Consider the following 27,515-nt stretch of genomic DNA (forward strand, 5'->3'; position numbering starts at 1 on the left):
AAAATTAGAAACAGAATTGTTAGAACCCAATACTAAGAATTTGTCAAGAATGTATAACTTGCTGCTGAAATGGAATACTCAAGATGAAACGGTAAAATCGGCTATGATTAAATGGGCACAGGACGTAGGACATAACATTATGTTTGCTGACTGGGAACAGTTATGGACCACAGGTATGAAATTTACGGCATGTAATGCCTTAAGAGAGAATATTATGAAAATGATATACAGGTGGTACATAACCCCAGTCAAGCTTGCGAAAATCTATCACTTGCCCGATAACAAATGCTGGAAATGTAAAGAAGTTGAAGGTACATTTTTTCACCTTTGGTGGACGTGTCCAAAGATTAAGGTCTTCTGGGAAATGATATATAATGAATTAAAAAAGGTATTTAAGTATACCTTCCCTAAGAAACCAGAGGCCTTTCTCCTGGGTATAGTCGGCCAAATGGTGTTAAAAAAGGATAGAACTTTTTTTATGTACGCAACAACAGCAGCAAGAATACTCATCGCAAAGTATTGGAAGACACAAGAACTTCCCACGCTGGAGGAATGGCAGATGAAACTTAGGGACTATATGGAACTGGCTGAAATGACTGGTAGAATCCGTGACCAGGGAGAAGAGTCGATGGAGGAAGACTGGAAGAAATTCAAAGACTATCTTCAGAAACACTGCAAAATTAAGGAATGTTAGAGTGATATTGGACTGAAAACAAGTGGTTTCCAGCTGCACAGGTTAAAGTTATGGAAATTTGATATTAAAAGGGAAAACTTTAAAGTTATATGATATTAAGATCAAGGACTAGGTTAAAAAAAAATTGAAGTTATATATTTTAGCATTCTATTAAATTAAAGATTGGGAGTATAAAAAAAAAGTGGAAAAGAAATTGGTGAACAAACAATGTGGACTGGAATACAAAGGAGGGAGGTTTGAGGAAGTCTAGAAAATAAGTCACGTAAAATTGGAAATGGAAAAGAGAGTTCGTTTTTAATTGTTGTGTTTTGTGTTTTTATTGTTAAGTTTTGTATTATTTTTATGTGAGTTTTTCTGTTCTTTTTTTGTGTTATGTTGTTTTAAACTTTAATAAAAATTATTAAAAAAATAAAAAATAAAAAATAAAAATAAAAAGAAGCGTATGTAACCCGAGGTACCACTGTATAAGGCAGGTGAGGAGGGTGTTTCTATTCTCCATCCCCACCCAACCACCCTATCCTACACTTTGTACGTAAATAGAGTGGACCCTTCAGCAGGCAAATGTGTTTGCCCCCCCCCCCATGGCTGGCTCAGCTCTCAGAAGCATCAGACCCACAGCTTTTGGGTATGAAAATCACTGGCCTAGCACAATGAATTAATTGCTGCTACAGTGCAAATTTCAACAGCAGCATATGGCTGCGGAAGGAATGTTTGCTGCAGTTCGGAGAGGGGACTTTGAGGAGGCTATATTTCTGTCTGTAAAAAAAATAAAATAGAATGCCCCCCCCTTTTGATTTCAGAGTGAAAGAACCAGGAGTTAGCCAATATAAAATTAACGTGATATATCATGCAGCAGAAGGATTCAAGCACATAGTTTATGGTGATAAATGATTTTCCATGACAGCAAAAATATGACAATGAAAGGAAGACAAATGCATTTCCTGGATTGACTCAGTAATTCTGATTAGGTTGCCTTTCCTGTAAAGGATTATGTAGGACAAGCTGACATGATCACCTGGAATTACCTAATCCAATAGGCATTACGTGTGACAGATAAAACATCTGTTTAAAGAAAATAAAGTGCACTTAGCCATGGGGCTCAAGATGCTGACCAAAACCAGATCAAATAAAAGGCATAGAGTTTCCCCGGCAAAGACACTGTCGAGAGCTTGCAAACAATTTATAGTCCAACAAAGCCATGCCTTTGCCATCCATTTCAACTCCTATTGATTAGCAAGCTGCAGCTCACTTGACCAAGCTAATTGTACAACCCACTGAAGGAGGACTGTGAATGAGATTTAAAGCGGAGTCACTCCAAGAAGGGGAGGGCTGTAACAAAAGAGACCATTCCAAATAAACGCTGGGAAGAAGTAAACGTAAATTGCTCAGAGGCAGCCCTAGGCAAAGCAGAGCCACAGTTACAAAGCTCTCTCAGATGCGCACCGTTCATGTCATTCGCTGCAATCCCAAGCATATGTCCTAGGAAGGCAAGTCCTGTTGAATTCAGAGGGACTTAATTTTCTAAAATATATATTTTAGTAAAGATTTCTTAGTTTACAAAAATACATGCATTGTCTCTTTTTTCAAGTTGTGTTTTCTACAGATCAGTTTCATTTGTTGTGAGACATTAATGTTGCATACAGTGTTAGGTTAGGAAGAAAAGAAGGGGAAAGATGGGAAGGGGGGAATGGTGAATGTTGTCGAGTGGCAATATTCCTCTTCTGCTTAGTGTATGTGTGGGGTTTTGTGTCATTGTCACGTGTGGGTTCTCTTAATATTCGCTTGTTGTATTTCCTTGGTGGTGAGAGAGGTTGGGAGTGGCGTAGGGTGTGGTTGGTTGTCTTTGGTTGGCTGTAGTGAGATTTGTTTTTGTGTGTGAGTGGGGTATGTGTGTGTGTTTTTTTGGATCAGGTTAGCCAGATTGATTTGTCTGCTGTTGGCGGATTCTTGTTCTTCTCTTGTTGGGCTGTTATATATGTGATAAAGGGGAACCATACTGGGATGAAGGCGTCTTCTATTTGGAAGGACTTACTTTTGAGTAGGATTGGGAGAGAAACTCAATTACGTTCACATTTAAATGTGAACTTATCAAATTTTCACTTTCTGAAATATTACACAGACCGAAACACAGCCGTCCTTTGAAATTCACGTTTCTCTGAATTTTGCAGTGTAGTTCTCCTGCCAAACAATGTGTACAAAGAGGTATATACCAGGATGAATGCATATATTAGTGAAAATAACACAAGGATGCATTACATTCAGGGAAATGGCTTTGCAAAAATGTACATAGGAAGGGAAATTGCAGACTACAATGTGCCTACGCCATGGGTAGACAAACTAAGGCCCGGGGGCTGTATCCAGCCCAATTGCCTTCTAAATCCAGCCGGCGGACGGTCCGGGAATCAGTGTGTTTTACACAAGTAAATGTGTCCTTTTAAAAAAAAAATGCACCTCTGGGTTTTTTGTGGGCCCTGCCTGGTGTTTTTACATGAGTAGAATGTGTGCTTTTATTTAAAATGCATCTCTGGGTTATTTGTGCGGCATAGGAATTCGTTCATTTTTTTTTCAGAAATATAGTCCGACCCCTCACAAGGTCTGAGGGACAGTGGACCAGCCCCCTGCTGAAAATGTTTGCTGACCCCTGGCCTACGCAGATAAATTTGTACTAAAAGGCAGACGAATTTTCACACAGACCTTTTAAAAGATGTATCACAAACTGCTATGAAAATTTGGAGAAATGAGCATTTTAATTGTTATAATCTACAGGTCAGTTATTATTGTCACATATCAACAGACAAATATCTAATATTGAAGTATGATATAATATACTAATGACACTAATGATAATGATAATGATAATTTGTACCCCGCCCATCTGACTGGGTTGCCCCATCCACTCTGGGTGGCTTCCAACACAATATACAAAAACTCAAGAGAAGATCACATATTAAAAGCTTCCTGATACAGGGCTGCCTTCAAATGTCTACAGAAGATCATATAATTATTTATCTCTTTGACATCTGACAGGAGGGCATTCCACAGGGTGGGTGCCACTACTGAGAAGGCCCTCTGCCTGGTTCCCTATATTTCACTTCTCACAATGAGGGAACCACCAGAAGGCCCTCAGAGCCTCAGTTTGTGGGTTGAATGATGTGGGTAGAGATGCTCCTTCAGGTATACAGCACTGAAGCCATTTAGGGCTTTAAAGGTTAAACAATCAGCATTTGCACATATTTGAATATTTGCAGAAAGACTGCCTCAGTTTTACAGACAGGAAATTAAGGGATTTGGAGGTGGGAGAAAAATTAAATGAATTTGTTAGACACTTAAAACAATACACCACTTGAAACAGTCACGGCTTCCCTCAAATAAACCTGGGAAGGGTAGTTTGTTAAAGGTGCTAAGTTGCTAGGAGACCTTTATTTCCCTCACAGAGCTAGAATTCTCACAGTGGTTTAACAGCCAATCCCTCTTTTTCCCATGGAACTCTGTGAACTGTAACTCTGCGAGGAGAAAAGGCACCTCCTAGCACCCTTAGTAAACAACATTTCCCAGGATTCTTTGGGGAAAGTCACAATTGTTTAAAAAGTTGTACAGTTCTGCTTTGAATGTGGAGGACAGATGGCGCCATAGTTGACTGGGAGTTCTTGTACAACAAGTCTACTTCCAAAAAGGTAGGCTTTTTGTGGGATATTTGCTCTGATGCAATGTCATCTAACCTCCCCATAAGCAAATCAGGATGAATCCATCATACAGAGGTGTCTGAAAGCACCTTAACTGCAACACACTTCAACAGGGTTAGTTCTCACATTCAGCTCCTTATTTTTAAGGTACAATGATTATGTAGAGATATCACGTGATGGACACGTACGACAGCCCCTTGAGTTCAGGGTATTGTCATCTCTGGCTAACGGATGAGCGCAATGAATTTCTCACTGTCTCCATTCTTTATCCGGCTGTGGGATCCTTTCACATTGCTGACATGAGGAAATAATAATAATAATAATAATAATAATAATAATAATAATTTATTATTTATACCCCGCCCATCTGTTGGGCGGCTCCCAACAGAATTAAAAACACAACAAAACACCAAACATTAAAAACTTCCCTAAACAGGGTTGCCTTCAGATGTCTTCTAAAAGTCAGATAGTTGTTTATTTCCTTGACACCTGATGGGAGGACATTTCGCAGGGTGGGCGCCACTACCAAGAAGGCCCTCTGCCTGGTTCCCTGTAACTTCACTTCTCACAGGGAGGGAACCACCAGAAGGCCCTCAGAGCTGGACCTCAGTGTCCGGGCTGAATTCCCAACTGGTGTTTGTGTTTGTGTGTGTTGGGGGGGGGCATTGTCCCATGCTGAGAAGCGGGGTGGAACAAAGTGAAGCAGCACACTCTTTATCTGGCTGTGTGGATGTTATTGGCCCAGAGATGGAAAGAAGACAAAGTCCCAACCAGAGAAGAATGGCAGATTAAGTTGATGGATTATGCCAAAATGGCAAAAATGACCGGAAGAATCAGAAATCAGGAAGACCAAAATTTTAATAAGGAATGAGTAAAATTTACAATTTATCTTAAAAACCATTGTAAACAGCTAAATCTGTTAGCAGGATTAGAATTACATTTGTAGTTTAATGATGAGTTTTGGACATAATGGAGATGTAAAAGATTTGGATGATCATAAAAGATGCAGGGGAAAATGATTAACAATAGGACTCACAAAGGGGAGAAGTCCCAGAGATTCTTTGGAATCTTGTTTTTATGTTGTACATTGGATATGTAATTGTAAAACATTAATCTGAAAACCAAATAAATAAATTTATATTTTTTTAAAGAAGCGGCACACTCTGTGTGGGGGTTGAGAGCAGCCAAGCAGATGATGTAAGGAGGGAGATGAGCAGTAAACCAAGTTCAAGATGGGTAAAGGTGTGCGCCTACAAGAGACGAGAGAGGATGATTACTTCAGCAGGAACGCTTTAAGTAGACTGGAGAAGCAGGGGAAGAAGGGAGCAAGGAACAAAGGAGGGGGTCACAGCAGTGCCAGATAAGCACATTCTCAAGGCTTCTGTTATATTTGGAAGCACTGCAGCTCTGAAAAAGATGTTGTGGAGTATCAACCAAGATAAAGCTTCACACACACACACACACACTTCATTTTTTTTTACAATTTGAAATAAACATTTTACAAACTCAATATCCAATGCCTTCCCTTCTTCGCTTTCTGTGATTTGTTTTACATACCGTCCATTCTTGCATATTTTACTATAACCATTCAAGTCAGTTTTCCATTTTTACACCAAACATTAATTACACTGCTGAATTTATCTTAATGCCGCCAACGTTTTCAGTTGTGTACGGTCATTTCCCATATACCGTATTTTTCGCTCTATAGGACGCACCGGACCATAGGACACACCTTGTTTTAGAGGGGGAGAACAAGAAGAAAAAAATCTCCCCCTCTCTGCTCAGCGCCCCTTCAGCGAAGCAGCAGGAGAAACGGAGCCCCTTCCATTTCTCCTCCCGCTTGGCTGAAGGGGCACTGCGCAGCTCTCCCGCTCTGCTGAAGCCAGGAGAGAATTGTTCTCCCAGCTTCAGTGAAAGGAACCTGAAGCCTTCAGAGTGCAGCGAGAGTACCTGCTGCGCTCCGCAGGCTTTGGTTCCTTTTGCTGAACTTGAAGCCTTCGGAGCGCAGCGGGAACTCACACTGCGCTCCGAAGGCTTCAGGCAGCCGGCCATCCCTGAAGACCCCTCTCACTCTCCAGGCTTCAGCGAAAGCAACACGAAGCCTCCGGAGCGCGGAGGGAGTGCTTCCTCTGTGCTTCGGAGGCTTCACGTTGCTATCGCTGAAGCCAAGGAGCCTGCATTCACTCCACAGGACGCACACACATTTCCCCTTAATTTTTGGAGGGGGAAAAGTGTGTCCTATAGAGTGAAAAATACGGTATTTAATAAACGTTTTCCACTCCTCTTTGACTATATGTTATTGCTCTCTTTCTCTATGTGTTGAACCTGCCAGTTCTTCACATTCTAACATCTTAAGTTGCCAATCCTCTTTGTCTGGGCCCTCCCTCATTTTCCATTTTTGGGCTAACAAAACACGGGCCGCTGTTGTTGCATACATAAATAAGCTTTTTTGACACCGAGGAATTGGGTTATTTCCAGTTTAAAGGGGAGGGGGAAAGAGAGAGAGATAGCTTCCTTAGAATGCAGCAGGGGGAGATTGGCACCACAATGCTACAGAATGTTCAGAGGCCCATCTCTTAAAACTGGAAGGAAGGGCCAGGTTTTCTTGCAGGTGATAAACTTGTTTGTGGATTGCCCTGCTTCACAATGCACAAAGGGCCTCATATGATTGAACATTCCCTGCACACAGAAAACTGGGGGTCAGGGAGAAGGGATCTAGCCAAGTTCTCTCCAAAAGCCTAGCTTTTAATGCATAGAAGATTCAAACAAGCGAATGCACATCTGCACTCTGAAATTGACACCGCCCAGACCACCCCAGCAAGAACTTTTTTTGAGGGGAAGCTGTTTATAAATGCTTTCAACTAAAATTAAAATAAACTAGGTCTAAGCTAATTTTTTGAGGGGAAGCTGTTTATAAATGCTTTCAACTAAAATAAAAACAAACTAGGTCTAAGCTAATAGCCACAAACTGCTATTTCATCTAAAGTGCAAGGCTAATATTGGAGGATGAAGATAGTGATGCTATCCTTTGATTCAGAATTACCATTAAACTACTCGTTTGCTTATCCCTGCATGTACATTGACCAGTTTGCTGAATACAGCATGAATGAATAAACTAACATTAGGCAAAATGAGGATTTTTTTATTATTATGAGGGCATTGCGCGTTAATTAGCTATAAGATTTCCCCAGAGTCTTTATATATGCAGTTTTACTTGATTGGTTTGTGGTTACTGTTTTTTCTTGCTGAAATGTATGTATTATGTGTTTGTTTGTTTGTGTGTGTGTGTGTGTGTGTGAGAGAGAGAGAGAGAGAGAGAGAGAGAGACAGACAGACAGACAGACAGTGATTGTGACTGCATTGCTTATACAGTACTTCCTTTGTTTTGATATGTCAAGCAACGGGATTATTTTTTAAAAAATAACGAAGTTGCTTCATTTCAAAATAAACATATTTCTAGTTGTCGTTTCCAGTTTTCTTCCTGAAGATTGATGTCTGAACAGTTGCAACAAAAAAGCAACGTGCATATTTATAATTTACGTCTTTATTAGAAGGAAGTGTTTAATGAGAGCTGGTCTAGTGTAGAAATGAAGAACTGGGGAATTCAGACCACAGCCTGCATGCATTGAAAGTTCACACAAGCACACTTGAACCTGCATGAACTGCCCCCTGCTCCATGGCCAAGCCCTCTGTGCATTTGGCCAGTGCATGAACGAGCTCTTACTGGCATAGAGAAGCTCTATCCATATATATCAGTATAATTCCTGTCCGAGTTATGGAGGATATGCCATCTGGAACCAGCCCTAGGCCTCAACAGTACAGTACCGTATTGGCCTGAATATAAGCTGCGCCTTTAAAATTCGGGGGGGGGGGGGGAGAGAGAAAAAGTCAATACCTGAATATAAGCCGCTCCCTTAAAATTTCACAGACGCTCACACCCATTCCGTTTTTCCGTATGTCTGTTTAATCAAGCGATAGTGTCAAAGCCCGTTTTTGTAAGGTTGCGAATTTGAGCCGCACTTTAACTTTTCACGGTCAGAATTCGGGGGGGGGGGGGGTGAGGCTTCTATTCAGGCCAATATGGTAATATACTTATACATTAAATGAAATGTCTATGTGATGTTGTTATGAGCTAATTTTTTAAAAAACCACTATATTGTTCATATGATAACACTTGCTTATTTTTAGTCGATGATTGTGGTTTATGGTTTACATTTAAAGATATAAAGGCTTTTTAAACAACAACACAATCTGGGACTTTTCTTCCAGTAGCACCTTTAAGACCAACTAAGTTAGTTCTTGGTATGAGCTTTCGTGTGCAAGCACACTTCTTCAGATACACACTTGTGTGTATCTGAAGAAGTGTGCTTGCACACGAAAGCTCATACCAAGAACTAACTTAGTTGGTCTTAAAGGTGCTACTGGAAGGATTTTTTTTATTTTGACTATGGCAGACCAACACGGCTACCTATCTGTAACTGGGACTTTTCTGTGCTCGATCACTGAGCTGTGGTTTGTCCAGATGAAAAGAAAGAATAGCTGCTTGAAATGAAGGTGGTCCAGTGGGCTGCAAATCCAGACCCATGTGTTTTTGTATCATTTAGATATCATTTTTGGTGTATGAAACAACTCTATTAGATATGCCTTTAAGGAATGGGCCCAACAAACAAGAAAGCTGAGATCTTTTGTGAAGCAGATATCAGATGCTTCTCTGGGCTTAGAATAAGAGCAGTCGAATTGTCAGTGCCACAGAACCTAAGCAGGTGTCAGTTTTATCTCCCGTGATAATAATCAGAAGTTGAGTTCCATTTCAGCATTGGTTCCAGAAAGGCAGCTTGTGGACTGAAGGCACAGGACTGGAATCTGGCACAAGGAAACAAACTGAAGAACAAACAGAGCAGAACTTGTTATCAAGAGTACAGAACTGCTGTTGTTGTTGTTTAGTCGTTTAGTCGTGTCCGACTCTTTGTGACCCCATGGACCAGAGCACACCAGGCACTCCTGTCTTCCACTGCCTCTCACAGTTTAGTCAAACTCATGTTGGTAGCTTTGAGAACACTGTCCAACCATCTCGTCCTCTGTCGTCCCCTTCTCCTTGTGCCCTCCATCTTTCCCAACATCAGGGTCTTTTCCAGGGAGTCTTCTCTTCTCATGAGGTGGCCAAAGTATTGGAGCCTCAGCTTCAGGATCTGTCCTTCCAGTGAGCACTCAGGGCTGATTTCCTTCAGAATGGATAGGTTGGATCTTCTTGCAGTCCATGGGACTCTCAAGTGTCTCCTCCAGCACCATAATTCAAAAGCATCAATTCTTTGGCGATCAGCCGAACTAGTACAGAACTACCGTGTAGCTTATCTGTATTAGCAAAAGTAGCTCTAGCAGAACCATAAAACCATAGAATAATAGAAATGTAGTCCTTTCCCCCAACATGGGTCTTGAACCCACAGCCCTGTGATTAAAAATCTCATCAACTGAGCGACATTGCTGGGTAGCAATCATATGACTCTCCAACAGAAGAGTTCTGCTTGTTTCCTCCTTGCTATGCAAGAAAAATGCTAAGCAAACCCTATCATGTGTTTAATTTTCTAGTTGATGGATATGTGGAGACTGAGGGAGGAAAACTGGATTAAATTATTAGGATTCCTCCCACCACACACACATCAGCTCTATGTTCTCTCTTGAATCAGAAAGAAAGCATAGGCTATTTTTCACCCTGAAAGTTCTGCTTCTCGTCACATAAGGGACTGGGTGTTTTTTTTTGGCTTTGCCTTTTTTTTTTTTAACAGCAACAAAAAAACATTAGTAACATAATAGCCTTGTGGATATCCAAGTCTCCAAAGGCAGGCGTAAGGAGGAAAGCAGGAATATTTCAGTTCAGTGCTGCTCACCCCATCTGATCAACCCCATGGGCTGGCAGGAACAGAGCAATATGGCTGGGTTGTCTCAGGCCAAATGGGCTTCAATGCTAATCTTCCTTCTGTTTCATCTTTTCCTGTTTTTTTCGCTGGGACACATCATTCTGTTGTACTTGAGGGTTCACACACTTCAGTGCGGCTGTTTTATTTCACTCCTCGCTCAGTGCAAAGTACAATGAAAGCCAGGAAAGAAGACTTGAGATCTGCACACTGTCAGTGGTACATAGTTCTGGCTGTTGTTTCCGTTTGATGCCTTCAGTTTTATCCAAGGATTATGCAGGATGGGAATAAAGGAAGATTTACATGCCTGAACATGGGTCAAATGACAGTCAGAAAACACATGTGTTCCAGCTTTTTCACCTGTGTGCTTTTCCTGGCAAGCATTCCTTGAAAAGTCTTCTAAGCAACTGTGGCAGAAATTGCTGATAGGAGCTTTCTTCTTATACTTAGTTGAAATGGAGTACAGTTTTTGTTTATTTCTAAGGCCTTTGTTTTATTCTGGCATCAGTTTAGCCCATATCATCATATAGATCTATATTTAGAGATAATAACTTCCTAGTGCTCCATCGCATTCTAGCATGATGAAGAAACAGAACCAGGATAAGGGTATGCAAATGAGGGGAGGGGCTATGCAGAAAATTACTGACTTGAGTTATCCAGGGGTTGGGAAGAAGGTTTGGAGCCCGATCCTAGCCATTTTTGCTCCGAACTAAGGCACACTTAGTGGGTGGCGCTGTGGTCTAAACCACAGAGCCTAGGGCTTGCCGATCAGAAGGTTGGTGGTTTGAATCCCCACAACGGGGTGAGCTCCCATTGCTTGGTCCCTGCTCCTGCCAACCTAGCAGTTCGAAAGCACGTCAAAGTGCAAGGAGATAAATCAGTACCACGCCAGCAGGAAGGTAAACGGTGTTTCTGTGCGCTGCTCTGGTTCACCAGAAGTGGCTTAGTCATGCTGGCCACATGACCCGGAAGCTGTACTCTGGCTCCCTTGGCCAGTAAAGCAAGATGAGTGCTGTAACCCCAGAGTCGTCTGCGACTGGACCCAATGGTCAGGGGTCCCTTTACCTTAAGGCACACTTGGACTCAGTGGAACCTGAATTAAAACTCAATTTTGCAAAATGTGCCAGTTGGAACAAAGATCCAGCAATTCTTCCTGCAAAGTCACCTATCACATACTGTCAAATTTTGACTGCTACTGAATGTTGTCAGCTTTCAAATCTTATCTAATATTTGCTAATACTTGATATGTTGACCACTACATATCAGATGCTATCAAAATAATGCCAGTGATTGCATGCCAGCTGTCAGATACTGTCAATTGTTGAAAAACTTTCAGATGCAAGGGGAGGGGGAGATGTAGAATATCAAACATCTGTGCAAAAAAAATACTAGGAACACTATAGAATATTTACCATAAATATCTACAAAGGCCTGTCATAATGATAGGCATGTTCCAGTCTTGTATAACCATTTACTATTGATTTTTAGCTTGCCTTTCAGCCAAAATTAGGGCACAAAGCAACGTACAGGAAATAGTAATTTAAGTACCATAAAAAGGGAAATTTACATCTAAAAGTAAAGAACAGACCACAGCAGAAGATGATAGGGATAGTCAAATTCAAGTAAAATATTCTCAGCAGAGAATCAAGAATGTACATGCCTTTCTAGAATGTCTTACTCCCCTTGAATCAAGTTGGTGAGACTGAATAGCAGTTCCACAGAAAAGAGACCACAACAGAGAAGACCCTGTACCTAATCACAACCCACAACCGGGTTGTGATGTCAGAAGGGTGGTTGTGTGTCCTACTTTACGGAGGGCATTCCTCTTTTTGGTAATGTGTGTCCTCTTTTTTTGTCACTGTGTAACTGGCCAATGCAGATTGGCATCTGGGTGTGGTGGGTCCATATTGGAGGAGGTGCTGCTTCAGGTACACAGAGCCCAGATTATTCAGGGCATGGATGTTCTATATGATGTCTGGTGAACATCTAGCTGGCAGCCAAAGTTAACTTTAAATCATTGGCTAGGGTCATGCAGAGAAAAATGAGGAATCAAATTAAAGTGCAGAGCACGTAGATCTTCCAAACACACAAACACAAGCACACACACACACGGAGTGCTTTGCCAATTTGCTCCCTAAATTATAAAGACTTTGGATATAATATACAGTTTGAAGAATAGGAAAGGTTGTGGAATGAAAGGATAAAATTTACAGCCTGTAATGATTTGAAAGAGAATATGATGAAAATGATGTATAGATGGTATATTACACCAGTGAAATTAGCTAAAATGTTTAAGACAAATAATAAGTGTTGGAAATGTAAAAAAAAAAAAGAAGGAACATTTTATCATATGTGGTGGGAATGTAAAAAAGTAAAGAATTTCTGGGAAATGATATATAATGAGATGAAAAAAATGTTGAAATATACATTCTTAAAAAAACCAGAAGCATTTTTACTTGGTATTATAGGTCAGGACATTAACAGGCAAGATGTTAAATTGTTTTTATATGCAACAACTGAGGCAAGGGTATTGTTAGCCCAGAAATGGAAACAAGAAGAAAATCCGACGAAAGAAGAATGGCAGACGAAATTAATGGACTATGCAGAATTGGACAAAATGACAGGAAGGATTCGAAACCTGCGGGACCAGAGATTTACAGAAGATTGGAAGAAGTATATGAATTATTTGAAGAGCAACTGTAATCAACAAATTACGCTAGTAGGACTACAAGAAGTTTTCTAAGGAGAAATATAGGAAGTGTTACAAAGTAGAAAAAGATAGAGATATTGGTTATGAGTTTGAAATGTAATAGGGAAGATAAGAAATGCATACTGAGAGATTAGATTGGAAAATTTTCAGCCAGGATTGATCGAAGTCAAAAATTTGAATAAGATGTAAACGTATGTTTAATTACTGTTGAAAATCATATGTTAAAAAAAAACTAATAAAAATTATATTAAAAAACAACAACAAATTAAAGTGCAGAGCACATAGATCTTCCAAACACACAAACACAAACACAAACACACACACACACACACGGAGTGCTTTGCCAATTTGCTGCCTAAATCGTAAAGACAAAAGAAACAAAAATGGAAAATGCTGGGCATAATCTTTGAAAGCTATTGGCTCCGGGAGTTCTTGTGTCAGGTTGGTTGAAATGAGCCCTCGCTGGCCACTGACTCAGGAGCCTAGGTGTTATGGACTGTTTTATGAACGTTCCAGCAGTTCATATATTTTAAAATAAACTGTCGGTGTGCAAGGCCTGGGGACAAATAGAGCTGTCTATAGGAAAGGCTGCAAAGTAGGGTGTGCCTGTGCTTTCAGGATTCCCGTTCAGTTCAATGGAAGTTTTGCAGAAGACTTTCCACAACGATTACACCCAAGCGTATTTGCTGCTAGCCACTAATCCATATGAAGATCTCTCTCTCTCTCTCTCTCTCTCTCCCTATATATATATATATATATATATATATATATATGCTTTTCAGGTTTATACATTACAGTCATTTAACATTTCCAAATTTGACTTCCTTCCCCCTCTTTTTGCGGTTCCTTAAATTTATTTTTAGTATCTTCTGCATATCTAAATTGCTCATTTATTCATCTACTTTAAATATATACTCTTATGAAACTGCAGGTTATTATCCTGCCAATGTTCTTATCTGTTTACAATTTATCTCTAAACATTCAATAAACCATTTCCATTCTTTTATAAAATGTTTGTTGTCTTAATTTCTTATTCTTCTGGTAAGTTTTGCCATTTCTGCATATTCCATAACTTTTTGTATCCATTGTTCCTTTGTGGGACGTCTGCTTCTTTCCATTTGGGGGCAAGTAACATTCTTGCCGCTGTAGTCGCATACATGAAGAAGTTTCTATACAGTTTCGGTTGTTCTGCCCCTATAATTCCCCCCCAAAAGCTTCTGGTTTTGTTTTGTTTTTACAAGTTATTTTAAACATCCTTTTCAATGAAGATTTATATTTAGTATAAATATTCAGAAACTGTCTCCCCACCCTTTTCTTCCACATTGTTGACATCTCTGAAACTAACAAGGAAAGATTTTTACTTATTTCTGTTTCCACAAGGAAACATAGTCCACATTTGGATCTGCAGAGTTGTGAAAACACTCCTCCTTCTATAGCCATTGACAAAACTCAGGAGTGCTTACTCAGATTATAGATGAATAATGTTAAGTTGTGGGCGAACATATCAGACGACACAGCGATTCTTCCAAAGCAGCTCTTTATTTGTAAGTTGGAGCAGAACTGAACTGAGGAGCTCAGTCAGCCTGCTTATATAGAGCTCCACTAGAATGCAACAGTAACCATTTTCTGTAACTAGCCAATCACTGAACGTCACTTTCGATCCTTCATTTGCATACAAACTATCCAATCACTGAACGTCACTTTCGATCCTTCATTTGCATAACTATCTACAGTATCCCCCTGCTGGCCCAGGGTGAGAATTTCAGTACATAACAAATAAGCTTTCCAAATTCCAGTGAAAAGTGAATGATTCAGATACAATTTTTGGTGAATAACTGCAGGAAAATGAAATATAGCTACGTCCTTCCTGAACACCCCAAAATCAAAAGAAACAATTTCCATATTTGGGGGGGGGGCAATGTATACATTACCCAACAACAGACCTGGATTTGTTACCAAGTGCAGTCAAACCAAGTCAACCAAGGTTTAACTTTGCAATCAACCTTGCGCAACCCTACTATATCTGTCATTGACAACTGCATCTCAGTGCAATTACATTCTTTTGTCCTTTACATTTTAAAATGAACAAGTTTTAGGCTATGTCATATGTGTGGGGTTTTCATCTTCTTTTAAAATTGAGTACATGAGGGTTTTTTTTTGTTTTTTTGTTTAGTGTCTGATTTATAATTTGGAGCGCTGAAGGTTAACACTCCCGCAAACCCCTCAGTTATATTGATAAGATTAAGATTTCCCGCCTCTTATTCATTAACCTAGACATCTAACGGTGGCTTTCATGGGCCTTTAAAAACCCTCTGACAAATGTTAATTGGGTTTAACCATGCTTGTGAAATAGGGCTGCATTTACAAATCAGCACGTGCTGAGGCAGTCAGGGGGCATTTTACAAACTGTTGATGTCCCTCAGGGAGATCTGTGCAGTTGAACTAAAACTTTGCTCCCAGAGATCCGCAAGCTGCCTACACCCCAAATAAATCTGCGGGTTATCAATAAAGAATTCTTTAATTGGCCCGAGTGTATTATTTATTCATGGGAAGATAAGTGAGCCTTAGATTCCCTCCTTTCCCAGAAGGTTAGGGGGCCTACACACAACTCACAAATCTTTCTGGATAATCCTTTACTTGAACCAGAAATTATATTATGCTTTTGTTCTTTCATGCCGAAAGCTGCCCAAGCGAGCTGTGATTTATGAAGCTGGAGTCCTGAGTCTCCCGCCAGACAGCCCACTTAGTCACAGTAATGGCTGTGAAACAGATCATGCATTCTGAGACAGGCTATAATTTGTGCTAAAGAAACTTGTCCATTTCAATTATAAAATTTAATTTGCAAGGCTCTATAAAAGGTTATGAAGTGGAGGGGGGGGGAGAGAGAAGAATCCAAGGAGCCAAACATTACGTTAGTGGCATGTGTGAGAGAACCACATGCATATTGTCTTGGCCACAGAGATTGGGGGTTGTGTACAGCATTTTCAGAGGCCACCCCCCTTCCCAACCTTACCATTATGGTGGCCCTGGTACTAAGTAATGGGAGAGGGGGAGCAGGGGTAAATTTGTCCATTTTGGATTCTCATTTTTTCAAGTATTAGGTTTCTGCGTCAATTTGCAATAAATAAATAAATAAATAAAGGCATCACAAAATTTTGTCAGCGTTCTCATGCACTTTTCTCCTAATACACACATTTTGTATGCAATTGGAGGAATGGCTGCTGGGAGGAGCGCAGAGAGAACAAATGCCTAGGTGCATCTCCAGCAGCACAACCGAATGCCTTCATCAGCCCTGGCTGCAACGAAACATGTCTCTCCTCTATCGGTCTCTACAGATACAGCAGGTGCTGTAATTCTCCAATGACTTGCCTTTACCCTGGAAGGCACATTTTTTCAATGTCTCCTGAGGCAGAAGGACGCCAACAATTCCCCCCCCCCCCACAATGCCTTTGTATATGTTACTTGCACGAACATAAGCATTTCGATGCACTTTTGCAGTTGAAGAATTGCACTGCAAAATTTGGAGAAGTGCAAATCTTGGAGGATACTTGTGATTCAGTTTGTGGATTGTTCTGCAAAATGCAAATTCGATAGGTTCGCATTTAAATGGGAACGGAATCGGATTCCCCCCCCATCCCCCGTCAGGGTGACTAGCCATGCTGTGGGTGGGGGAGTTTGATTGCTCCTTTAAAAGTGTAATCCCCAGGAGATCGTATAGGGCTGAAGAACGGGAAAGACTTAAAAAAACAAAGTTCTTTGGGAAATAAGAAAAACTTAAATGGCGGGGCGTCGCTCAGGAGAGGAAATCTTCACAGTTCTTTTTGTTTCCCAAAGAACCATATACAGTGGTACCTCGGTTCTCGAATGTAATTCATTGCAGAAGACCGTTCAACTTCCAAAATGTTTGAAAACAGAGGCGCAAAGGGCTGGCTACAAGTTGAACTGGAAAAATTGAAAAACACGCAGTGGAAGCCATTCGACTTCCGAGGCACGCTTGAAAATGGAAGCAACTACTTCTGCGTTTTCGGCATTCAAAAACCGAAACGTTCAGCTTCCGAGACACCCGAAAACTGAGGTACCACTGTAAATGCATGAGCAAAGAGCATGTTTCTTCTTCAGAGCTGGCCTGTCCTGAAGTGCTTGCCTGATATGGCGGAAACGTAAGAAAAAGTGCTCTGCATATTTAAAAATAAATTTAAGGATCCGCAGAAAGAGGGGGAAGGAAGTCAAGTTTTGAAATGTTAAAATGACTGTAACATTAGTGAAATGTATAAACCTGAAAAGCATAAATAAAATAGAAGAAGAAGAAGAAAAGAAAACCACTGCTTCTGCGGGCAGGGGCAAAAGGAAGAAGATTTGGTGTGCAGTCTTGTGGCTGGTATTCTCCGTCGCCAGGCAGAGAAGCCAAGCAGCAACACTTTACAGAACGCCCCGGTTCTGGCTGAGTTGGGTGAGAGCTGGGGCATTCCTGAGCGCCACATTGCCACTTGGCTTCCTTGTCCCTGGGTGAAGAAGCTGAGCGGTAACATTTTGTGAAGCACCCCAGCTCTCACCGAGTCTGGTGAGAGTTGGGGCATTCTGTCAGGGGCAGAGTGTGGGGCATAGTGGCAGGGCAGGGGCAGGAGACAGCAATTCCTGCATCACCTCAGATGGTAAAAAGGGCTATCCAGTCCTTCTTTATTGCTCTGCCCGGCCCCTCCTCAACCTTTTATGGATTAAAGCGACATGATTGGGAATCAATATTAAGTAGACTTGCTTCTGAGCAGCACTTTTTCAATGGCACAGATCTCTCTCTTATTCTACAGAACTTGCAGCAGGCATGAGAAGCCATTGACACTTAAGATGAATTGTTTCGTGTGGAATTACTGTCATTTAAACATCATGCTGCAAACCTTAGACTTCAGCTTTAATAATAAAAAATGACCATGTTCTTGAGCCGCCCTATGATGAAATATTTGCTACACTCTTTAAGATATATTTATGCAGTTGTCAGCTATGACTTTGCAGAAATTTACAGCCAAAACATTTCTGGAGATCCTTTGGAGTGCACCCAAAAGAAAGCTGGGCTTTGCCCTACTAGACATTTCTCCAAGGTTTGTGTCGTAGTTGTTTCCTCTCAATAATTTGTTTCCTCTCAATTGATGGAAATTTTAGTTGGTCTCTTCAATCAGCTCAGTCACATCAGCAGATCTCAGCCGGTCTTCCTTTTTTAGGAGATGGAAAAGATGGTAGCAGTGCAGAAAGGCAACCAATGCGTGATTGATTATAAATATTTGTGAAGTATTATTAATCTAAATGTTAACAACCAGAAATTATTCTTTGGATTCCTATTCTGGAAAAAGAACCTGCCAGAGACAACTCATTTTGGCCAGGAAAATATATAGTTTCACCTAGAACTCAGCGACATTAGTCAAGAAGCAGCTTTTTGTATGCACTATGAAGGTGCAACAGCAGATGGCGCCAGAGAGCAAAAAAAGATTTTCCATAGCGTTTTTTTTCTTTTGTTATAACAGTTTAATTTCTCACTTATTTCTAGTGTTTTTCCCCCTGTGTGTAGATCCACCCCTATAGCCCAGCACTACAGCCTGAAGTACATAACAAAAACCCGACCCCTTCAATCCATGAAAAGCTCTAGTCAAACATGTTTTGCAAATTTCTGGAGACGTAAACAGATTGCATTGTATATATGGCTTTTGTGGGCCCTTACTGCCTAATGCCATCTCCCTGGGTGCTTCCAGATCACCAGTACTTTGTGGCAGCAATTCAAACATGTAATGGAACTTTACGTTTGTATAGTTTAAGTGGATTAAGCCGCTCTGTCACCCTGACACAACAAATCCATTTTTAAATGGACTTTCTGCAGCTTGGAAAGTGATAGGAAAATGAATGAACACTCCACAAGCAAATCAGGATGAATACAGAATGAAAGTCATATAACCATCCCATAAACAAACCAGAACAAATGCCCATCCACACCATGAAATGGAAGAACATTTATACTATTTCCAACTCCGAGTAGACTTGTTAAAATGTGTAAGTTTGAATCAGAAAAGTGTGGGAGATGTAATGAGGTTGAGGATACTTTTTATCATATGTGGTGGACCTGTGAAAGGGTAGAAGAATATTGGGAAATGATATATAATGAATTGAAAAAAAAGTTTAAAAGTACCTTTCCAAAAAAAAAACCCAGAGTCCTTTTTGTGGGGGTAATTCAGAGGGGAACTCCAAGGCGTCAAAAAAGACTATTTATGTACGCTACTACTGCGGCCCATATTTTGTTAGCCCCAAAATGGAAAACTAGCAAGGTCCCAACCAAAGAAGAATGGCAACTTAAACTGATGGAATACGCGCAGCTTGCAGATTTAACATATAGAATAAGAGAACAAGAAGAATATACGTTTAAAGAAGATTGGAAAATGTTTACTGAATATATGGGTGAAAACTGCGTTCATTTAAAAACGCTGGTAGCATTAAGATAAATTCAACAGTGTAAATAAGTTTTGATGGATGTAACAATGGATTATTGAACGGTTTAGTTCATGTAAAATATGCAAGGATGTATGGTATGCAAGATGAACCAAGGAAAGAGAAGAATGGAAGCCATTGACTTAAGGTGGTTTAAATGAATGTTTTGAAATGTAAATTAGAATATTTTATTGATTTCCCCCCAGGAATCCTGGGAACGATAGTTCACTCCTCACAAAACTACAATTCCCAGCACCCTTAACATTTCAAGCAAAATAAATGTTTTCACAAGCTCCTGAGAAAAGAAACTCTCTAGGTGATCTCTCCTTGCTATATATTTATTATCTTGATTTCATTTCTATTCTACTAGAATATTCTAGATGAAAGCATTGCAGGGGGTTGGACTAGATCATGGGTAGGCAAACTAAGGCCCGGGGGCTGGATCTGGCCAAATTGCCTTCTAAATCTGGCCCGCAGACGGTCTGGGAATCAGCATGTTTTTACATGAGTAGAAAGTGTGCTTTTAATTAAAATGCATCTTTGGGTTATTTGTGGGGCATAGGAATTCATAGAATCATAGAATCATAGAGTTGGAAGAGACCACAAGGGCCATCAAGTCCAACCCCCTGCCAAGCAGGAAACACCATCAGAGCACTCCTGACATACGGTTGTCAAGCCTCTGCTTAAAGACCTCCAAAGAAGGAGACTCCACCACACTCCTTGGCAGCAAATTCCACTGTCGAACAGCTCTTACTGTCAGGAAGTTCTTCCTAATGTTTAGGTGGAATCTTCTTTCTTGTAGTTTGGATCCATTGCTCCGTGTCCGCTTCTCTGGAGCAGCAGAAAACAACCTTTCTCCCTCCTCTATGTGACATCCTTTTATATATTTGAACATGGCTATCATATCACCTCTTAACCTCCTCTTCTCCAGGCTAAACATGCCCAGCTCCCTTAGCCGTTCCTCATGAGGCATCGTTTCCAGGCCTTTGACCATTTTGGTTGCCCTCCTCTGGACACGTTCCAGTTTGTTAATGTCCTTCTTGAACTGTGGTGCCCAGAACTGGACACAGTACTCCAGGTGAGGTCTGACCAGAGCAGAATACAGTGGCACTATTACTTCCCTTGATCTAGATGCTATACTCCTATTGATGCAGCCCAGAATTGCATTGGCTTTTTTAGCTGCCGTGTCACACTGTTGGCTCATGTCAAGTTTATGGTCAACCAAGACTCCTAGATCCTTTTCACATGTACTGCTCTCAAGCCAGGTGTCACCCATCTTGTATTTGTGCCTCTCATTTTTTTTTGCCCAAGTGCAATACTTTACATTTCTCCCTCTTAAAATTCATATTGTTTGTTTTGGCCCAGTTCTCTAATCTGTCAAGGTCATTTTGAAGTGTGATCCTGTCCTCTGGGGTGTTAGCCACCCCTCCCAGTTTGGTGTCATCTGCAAATTTGATCAGGATGCCCTTGAGTCCATCATCCAAGTCGTTGATAAAGATGTTGAATAAGACCGGGCCCAAGACAGAACCCTGTGGCACCCCACTAGTCACTCTTCTCCAGGATGAAGAGGAACCATTGGTGATCACCCTTTGGGTTCGGTCAGTCAGCCAGTTACAAATCCACTGAGTGGTAGCATAGTCAAGACCGCATTTTACCAGCTTCTTTACAAGAATATCATGGGGCACCTTGTCAAATGCCTTGCTGAAATCAAGGTAGGCTACATCCACTGGGTTCCCTTCATCTACCAGGCTTGTAATTCTGTCAAAAAACAAGATCAGGTTAGTCTGACATGACTTATTTTTCAGAAATCCATGCTGACTATTGGTGATCACAGCATTCCTTTCTAGGTGCTCACAGACTGTTTGCTTAATGATCTGCTCCAGAATCTTCCCTGGTATTGATGTCAGACTGACTGGGCGGTAATTATTTGGGTCCTCTCTTTTCCCCTTTTTGAAAATAGAGACAACATTTGCCCTCCTCCAGTCTGCCGGGACTTCGCCTGTTCTCCAGGAATTCTCACAGATGACTGCCAGTGGTTCTGAGATCACATCTGCCAGTTCTTTTAATACTCTTGCATGCAGTTCATCTGGCCCTGGAGACTTGAATACATCTAAACTAGCCAAGTATTCTTATACTATCTCCTTAGTTATTCTGGGCTGTGTTTCCTTTGCTGAATCATTTGCTCCAAATTCTTCAGGTCGGGCATTGTTTTCTTTATCGGAGAAGACTGAGGCAAAGAAGGCATTGAGGAGTTCAGCCCTTTCTATGTCCCCTGTTTGCATTTCACCATCTTCTCCTCTGAGTGACCCCACTGTTTCTTTGTTCTTCCTTTTGCTACGAACATACCCATAAAAGCCTTTTTTGTTGCTTTTAACCTCTCTAGCAAGCCTGAGTTCATTCTGTGCTTTAGCTTTTCTGACTTTGTGTCTACACGTGTTGGCTATTTGTTTGAATTCCTCTTTGGTGGTTTCCCCCCTTTTCCATTTTTTGTACACATCCTTTTTTAATCTTAACTCAGTTAAAAGTTCTTTAGATAGCCACCCTGGCTTCTTTAGGCACCTTCCATGTTTCCGTCTCATTGGTATTGCCTGAAGTTGTGCTTTTACTATCTCCCTCTTAACAAACTCCCAGCCATCATGAACTCCCTTTCCTTTTAGTATTACTGTCCATGGGATCTCACCCAGCACTTCCCTAAGTTTTATGAAGTTGGCTTTCTTAAAGTCAAGAAATTGAGTCCTAGTATGCTTGGCTGCTCCTTTCCGCTGTATAGTAAACTTCAGAAGAGCATGATCACTCGCGCCTAATGATCCTTCCACTTCTACCCCACTAACCAGGTCATCAACATTGGTTAGGACCAGATCTAAAATGGCTGTTCCTCTTGTTGCTTCTCCCACTTTCTGGACAATGAAGTTGTCTGCAAGGCCAGTGAGGAATCTGTTTGACCTTATGCTCTTGGCTGAGTTTGACATCCAACAAATATCCGGGTAATTGAAGTCCCCCATTACTACTATCTCCCTTCCTTTTGCATGCTTGGCCATCTGTTCCAGGAAGGCATCATCTATGTCCTCCGTTTGGCTTGGGGATCTATAGTAAACTCTCATAATGAGGTCACTGTTATTCTTCTCTCCCTTGATTTTGACCCAAATGCTCTCACTTTGGCTTTGAGGTTCTAAATCTTGGATCTCTTCACAGGTATACACATCCCTGACATATAACACCACTCCTCCTCCTTTCTTGTCTGGTCTGTTTCTCTGAAATAGATTGTATCCCTCCATTATTACATTCCAATCGTGGGACTTATCCCACCAGGTTTCAGTGATGCCTATTATGTCATATTTAGTTTGCTGTACCAAGAGCTCAAGCTCATCTTGTTTATTTCCCATGCTTTGCGCATTAGTGTACAGACATTGAAGTCCATTAATCATTCCCCCGTGTCTCTTATTTAAGGATTTTTTCCTCCCACCACTAGGTCTGCGTGCTGTTTGCTCCATTTGGTCAATGACATTTGGATGATCATCTTCATCAATTGATAGACTCCTACCTTCAGGAGCACTGTCTCCCTCCCCCACATTAGTCAGTTTAAAGCCCTCCTGATGAGGTTTCTGAGATTTTTGGCAAAAACATTCCTCCCAACCGTTGTGAGGTGCAGCCCATCGCTTGCCAGAATTCGTTCATCCCCCCCCCCAAATAGTCCTGCCCCCCACAAGGTCTGAGGGACAGTGGACCAGCCCCTGCTAAAAAAGTTTGCTGACTCCTGGACGAGATGTGGTCCATTCCAACTCCACATTTCTACGATTCTGTAAGTATTTGCAGCTTCCCACAGCATTTAGCATTTAAGAAGGCAAATGGGTTCCCAACATTTACATATTTCATTTATTATCAATTTTATTCACATTATATACAACCTGCTCTTCACTGTTCGCGCAGTCCCAGAGTGAGGAACAACACTAAAGTACAATAAAATGATGCTTCATTGAAAAACAGCTTTGGGTAAAAACAACAACAACAATAGACTAAACATTGTAAATGCAACCTCAGGCCTACCCAGCCAGAATATTAATCTCCAGACTATTCCACCCTGCTTGATGAATCAGATAGCAATGCCTAATCCCAGTTGTTAGCCCAACAGTAATACATTATCTGGTAATTATTGTGTAAATGAAATCGCTTTTCTCCAAATAAATGACTATTGTGTTTCAAATCCTGCATATTTTCCCATTTAAATCTTAATTAGATACATATGCAAATGTGGTCTACTGATTAATTAATCAACCAAATTTTCTTCGATTGGGTTGAAGCCAGACAAAGTTGATCCCTCCCAGCATGTAAAATCAAGGAACAAAAGAACCCCTGATCTGATGCTCATGTGACGTAATAAAGTCACTACCAGGTGACCAAACTGCATGTAAGGAATTTAGAGGATTTTGTTTGACTTCACCCTCTAGTGGTCAGAGCTGTCATTTCCACATTTAAAGGCTGGAGAGTGAAAACTGAAAATGGATGCATGTTCAGAATGCGTGAAACTTCTGCTGTGTTTTGGCAGGGCTATTTAGCCAGGAATTTTGCCTGGGGTGAAGCCACCAGAGGGTGCCATTGAGGCAATAATAATAATAATAATAATAATAATAATAATAATAATTTATATATACCCTGCACATCTGGCTGGGTTTCCCCAGCCACCCTGAGCGGCTCCCAACAGAATATTAAAAACACAATAAAACATCAAACATTAAAAACTTCCATAAACAGGGTTGCCTTCAGATGTCATCTAAATGTCAAAAAGTTGTTTATTTCCTTCACCTCTGCCCAGTATACCTGAAGGAGTGTCTCCACCCCCATCGTTCAACCCAGGCACTGAGGTCCAGCTCCAAGGGCCTTCTGGCAGTTCCCTCCCCTGCGAGAAGTGAAGCTACAGGGAACCAGGCAGAGGGCCTTCTCAGGAGTGGCGCCCGCCCTGTGAAACGCCCTCCCATCAGATGTCAAGGAAATAAGCAACTATCTGACTTTTAGAAGACATCTGAAGGCAATCATGCTTAGGGAAGTTTTTAATGTTTGATGTTTTATTGTGTTTTTAATATTCTGTTGGGAGCCACCCAGAGTGCCTGGGGAAACCCAGCCAGATGGGCAGGGTATAAATAATGAATTCTTCTTCTTCTTCTTCTTCTTCTTCTTCTTCTTCTTCTTCTTCTTCCAGCAACAACCCAATGATGTAGGTTAGGCTCAGAGTTGGTGACTCATCAACAGACATTCTGTGAGCTTCATTGAAGTTTCGTCTCTCCAGAGTGTTTCCTTGGGAAAATAATAGCTTTATGCCTTTTACTTTTTCTCTTGCTCATATGCACATACTTTTGTGAGATTTCTGGTAATGCCAATCATAACATTTAATGTATCTTGAAAAGCAGTGCAGCACTGTAGAAATATGTGACTCCTTTCTTCCCCAGTATATTATTTTGCAAGGCACCTGACAGGTGGAAATTGATACAGAAGGGGGGGAAATGCATTGTTTGTGTTCACTGTTGTTTTAAAATTTCAAGCAGCCTTACCTTGGATTTAGTTGCAGCTGGTCACTTTGCTTTTGCTAATGATTGATGAGGTATCTTCATCAAAAACCTTCAAGTGAGTCATTGGAGCAGAAAGCACAAGTCCTTAGAAAATGCATTAAAAACAAAGCCAATGGAAATGGCATCAAGATTCTCCATTAACTGTCTTCTTAGACCTGGAGGGAGGGAAAGACAGGCTGAACACCAAGAATTTTCTAGTAAATAAACATATTTCTAGGGGGAAGTTTGAGGCAACTAAGAAAAATGAAATCACTCCTGCTACAAGAGTTAAACACAGCAAATCACAGAACAGAATGGTACTTGGGGAGCAAACAAGCTTGAAGTCCTTCAGGGGGTTAGCATTTTATTGAGAAAAGACAATGTGGTAGGCGCCAAAGGAAAGAACTGGATGCCATCAGTCTTCTGAGGCTCCTCGAGTAGCCTTTTCAAGAAAAAAAAAAGATCAATTAAATGCTGCTGCACATAAAAGACTTTCAACCCAGTTTCATTTGGTGCAAATCGTCGGAGCCAAACTTAGTCATACACACGAATCGACCTATTGTCATCAATGGGTCTTAACTCAGTCATGAGTTAAGCTCAAGTATCTTTGGTTTCAGTGGGTCTGCTCTACGTCCGTATGGCTAAGTCTGGATTCAGCCCAATCATTCCAGAACATCTCCACAATCGAGAGGAAGCGTTGAGTCCATTGAAATCAGGGCTGGATCTACGCTGACCCGTTTAACGTCATTTTCCCTTACTGGAACAATATTAGATATGGCATTTTAAAATGTCACAGGGCATACTTGTTAACTAAAATGTTTTTTACCTTGGTTTTTTTCCGTCAAATGTTAGTAATACCCACCCACGTTATTTCCCAAAACACTGTTTCTTTCCCTGCTGTTGGTCGCTGGTTGTTCTGCTCCACCTACTGGTATCACATTTTAATTCTTCCTTCCTCCTTCCTCCCCTTCATGTTTCACCAATTAGCAGCATAAGGGGATTAAAAAAGACAAGGTAATAATGCATCATGAACATAAAAAGTAGGGCGCCATGTGTCCATTTACATTATCAAAACCCTTCTCTAACCCTTCCTTAACATTAAAAACCATGAGGGAAGATCCATCCCAGGTGTGGAGAACCTCCTGATATTGCTGAACTACAGCTCACATCCTCCCTGGCCACTGGCAATGCTTTCTGGGAGTTGAAGTTCAGCAACCTCTAGAAGACCAAAGGTTCCCCACATCTGATTTTAAAAAGCTGGGGCTGCAGGTAAACCTGCCCTAGGAGCTTCTGGTGAAACTCTCTGACCACCACTTGATCCATTCCGCCTTGTTTGTAAGAAGAGGCTTCCTACCGGGGTGACTGGTCTCCCCGCAATTCCCTTCTTTGTCCAGAGCTGCATGGTTGGTAGTGCACACATTCCTTAATTGACACAGCGCTGCCTTGAGTCCTGGCAAGTTGTCAGCTGATGGTTGTGATGACCCTCTTTCAGACTCCTCCGTGCGTTTCTCTCTTTTCTCCATCCTGCCTCGCCCAAGTCTCCTCCTTCTCTGGGCCTTTTGCTACCTCCTTTCCTAGACCTTTTCCTCCCCTCTGCGGTGGCTGATGTGATGATTCTCTGGTACACTCTGCTGCTATTGAGGGGCAACTGAGGGAGGGGGAAATAAATTCATTCTTAGCAAGGTGGTAGCGGCAACGGGGGACAGTTCCATCAGCACTGCATGTGCCTGTAGTTACTAACTGGTCCAGAGCAGATGTGGGCCCCATGATTGGCCCACAGTGGCAGTGGAATAGCATACCTTCCAACATTTCTTTGATGAATATAGGGACATCCTATTCCATACCCTCCAACATTTTTCCAATGAAAATAGGGACATCCTAAGGGAAAATGGGACATCTTAGGATCAAATCAGAAACCACAATGGCTTGTGTAAACCTGGGACTGTCCCTGGAAAATAGGGACACTTGAAGGGTCTGGAATAAATCTGGCAGTGAATTGCCTCACTTACCTGCTACTGCGGCTTCTGCCTCAACTCCAGCAACTCTGACCATCTTTCCTCATGGTCCTGTTTCTTGCCCCACTACAAACTCTTCTCTCTTCCCTCAGAAACTTGGTCATGGGAGACCCTGTTGCTAAGCGCCTCCTCTGCCACTAAGTCTTTGTGACATCATCAGTGTGACATCCAACAGATGCTAGAAGCTTTGTGGCCACCACAAACCCCACAGCACATTACAGTATTGATTTTGTTGGCAGCCCCAGTGCTTTAATCTCATGTAAATATTCATTAGCTAACAATAAATCCCTGGCTGAAGGGAACGGATTTGAATGAGGAGTTTAATGGGAACCATTAAAAGAAAATCTTTTTGAAGGGGATTCCACCAGTAAGTAAAATGCTGCGAAATGTAATAACTCAACCTAAGGCTGGCCTTGGTTCAGCTGTAGTTAACTATAACAAAATATCATTCGCCTATTGTTTATGTGAAAAATTGCACAGAGATCCGTCTCTGTAT

General features: G+C 41.3%; 2 long non-coding RNA genes across 4 annotated transcripts; one reads left to right on the forward strand and one right to left on the reverse strand.

Moving 5' to 3' along the window:
• Positions 1 to 3,608: 3,608 nt before the first annotated feature.
• On the forward strand, positions 3,609 to 5,887 carry LOC308478273. The gene is made up of 2 exons (XR_013987009.1): positions 3,609 to 4,368; positions 5,529 to 5,887. It is a non-coding gene; the product is annotated as an uncharacterized lncRNA (long non-coding RNA).
• A 17,465-nt stretch (positions 5,888 to 23,352) lies between these two features.
• LOC308478249 lies at positions 23,353 to 27,171 on the reverse strand. Of its 3 annotated transcripts, none has more exons than XR_013986969.1 (4): positions 27,014 to 27,171; positions 26,359 to 26,652; positions 25,008 to 25,446; positions 23,353 to 23,411 (listed from the first exon to the last, which is right to left on the reverse strand). It is a non-coding gene; the product is annotated as an uncharacterized lncRNA (long non-coding RNA). The 3 variants fall into 3 exon arrangements; XR_013986970.1 differs by lacking the exon at positions 23,353 to 23,411 and adding an exon at positions 25,867 to 25,971 and having other exon boundaries at positions 25,343 to 25,446; XR_013986971.1 differs by lacking the exon at positions 23,353 to 23,411 and having other exon boundaries at positions 25,352 to 25,971.
• Between the last annotated feature and the right edge of the window lie 344 nt (positions 27,172 to 27,515).

The sequence above is a fragment of the Podarcis pityusensis genome (assembly GCF_964106645.2).
Source record: "Podarcis pityusensis genome assembly, chromosome: 5".
NCBI classification, from domain to species: domain Eukaryota; kingdom Metazoa; phylum Chordata; class Lepidosauria; order Squamata; family Lacertidae; genus Podarcis; species Podarcis pityusensis.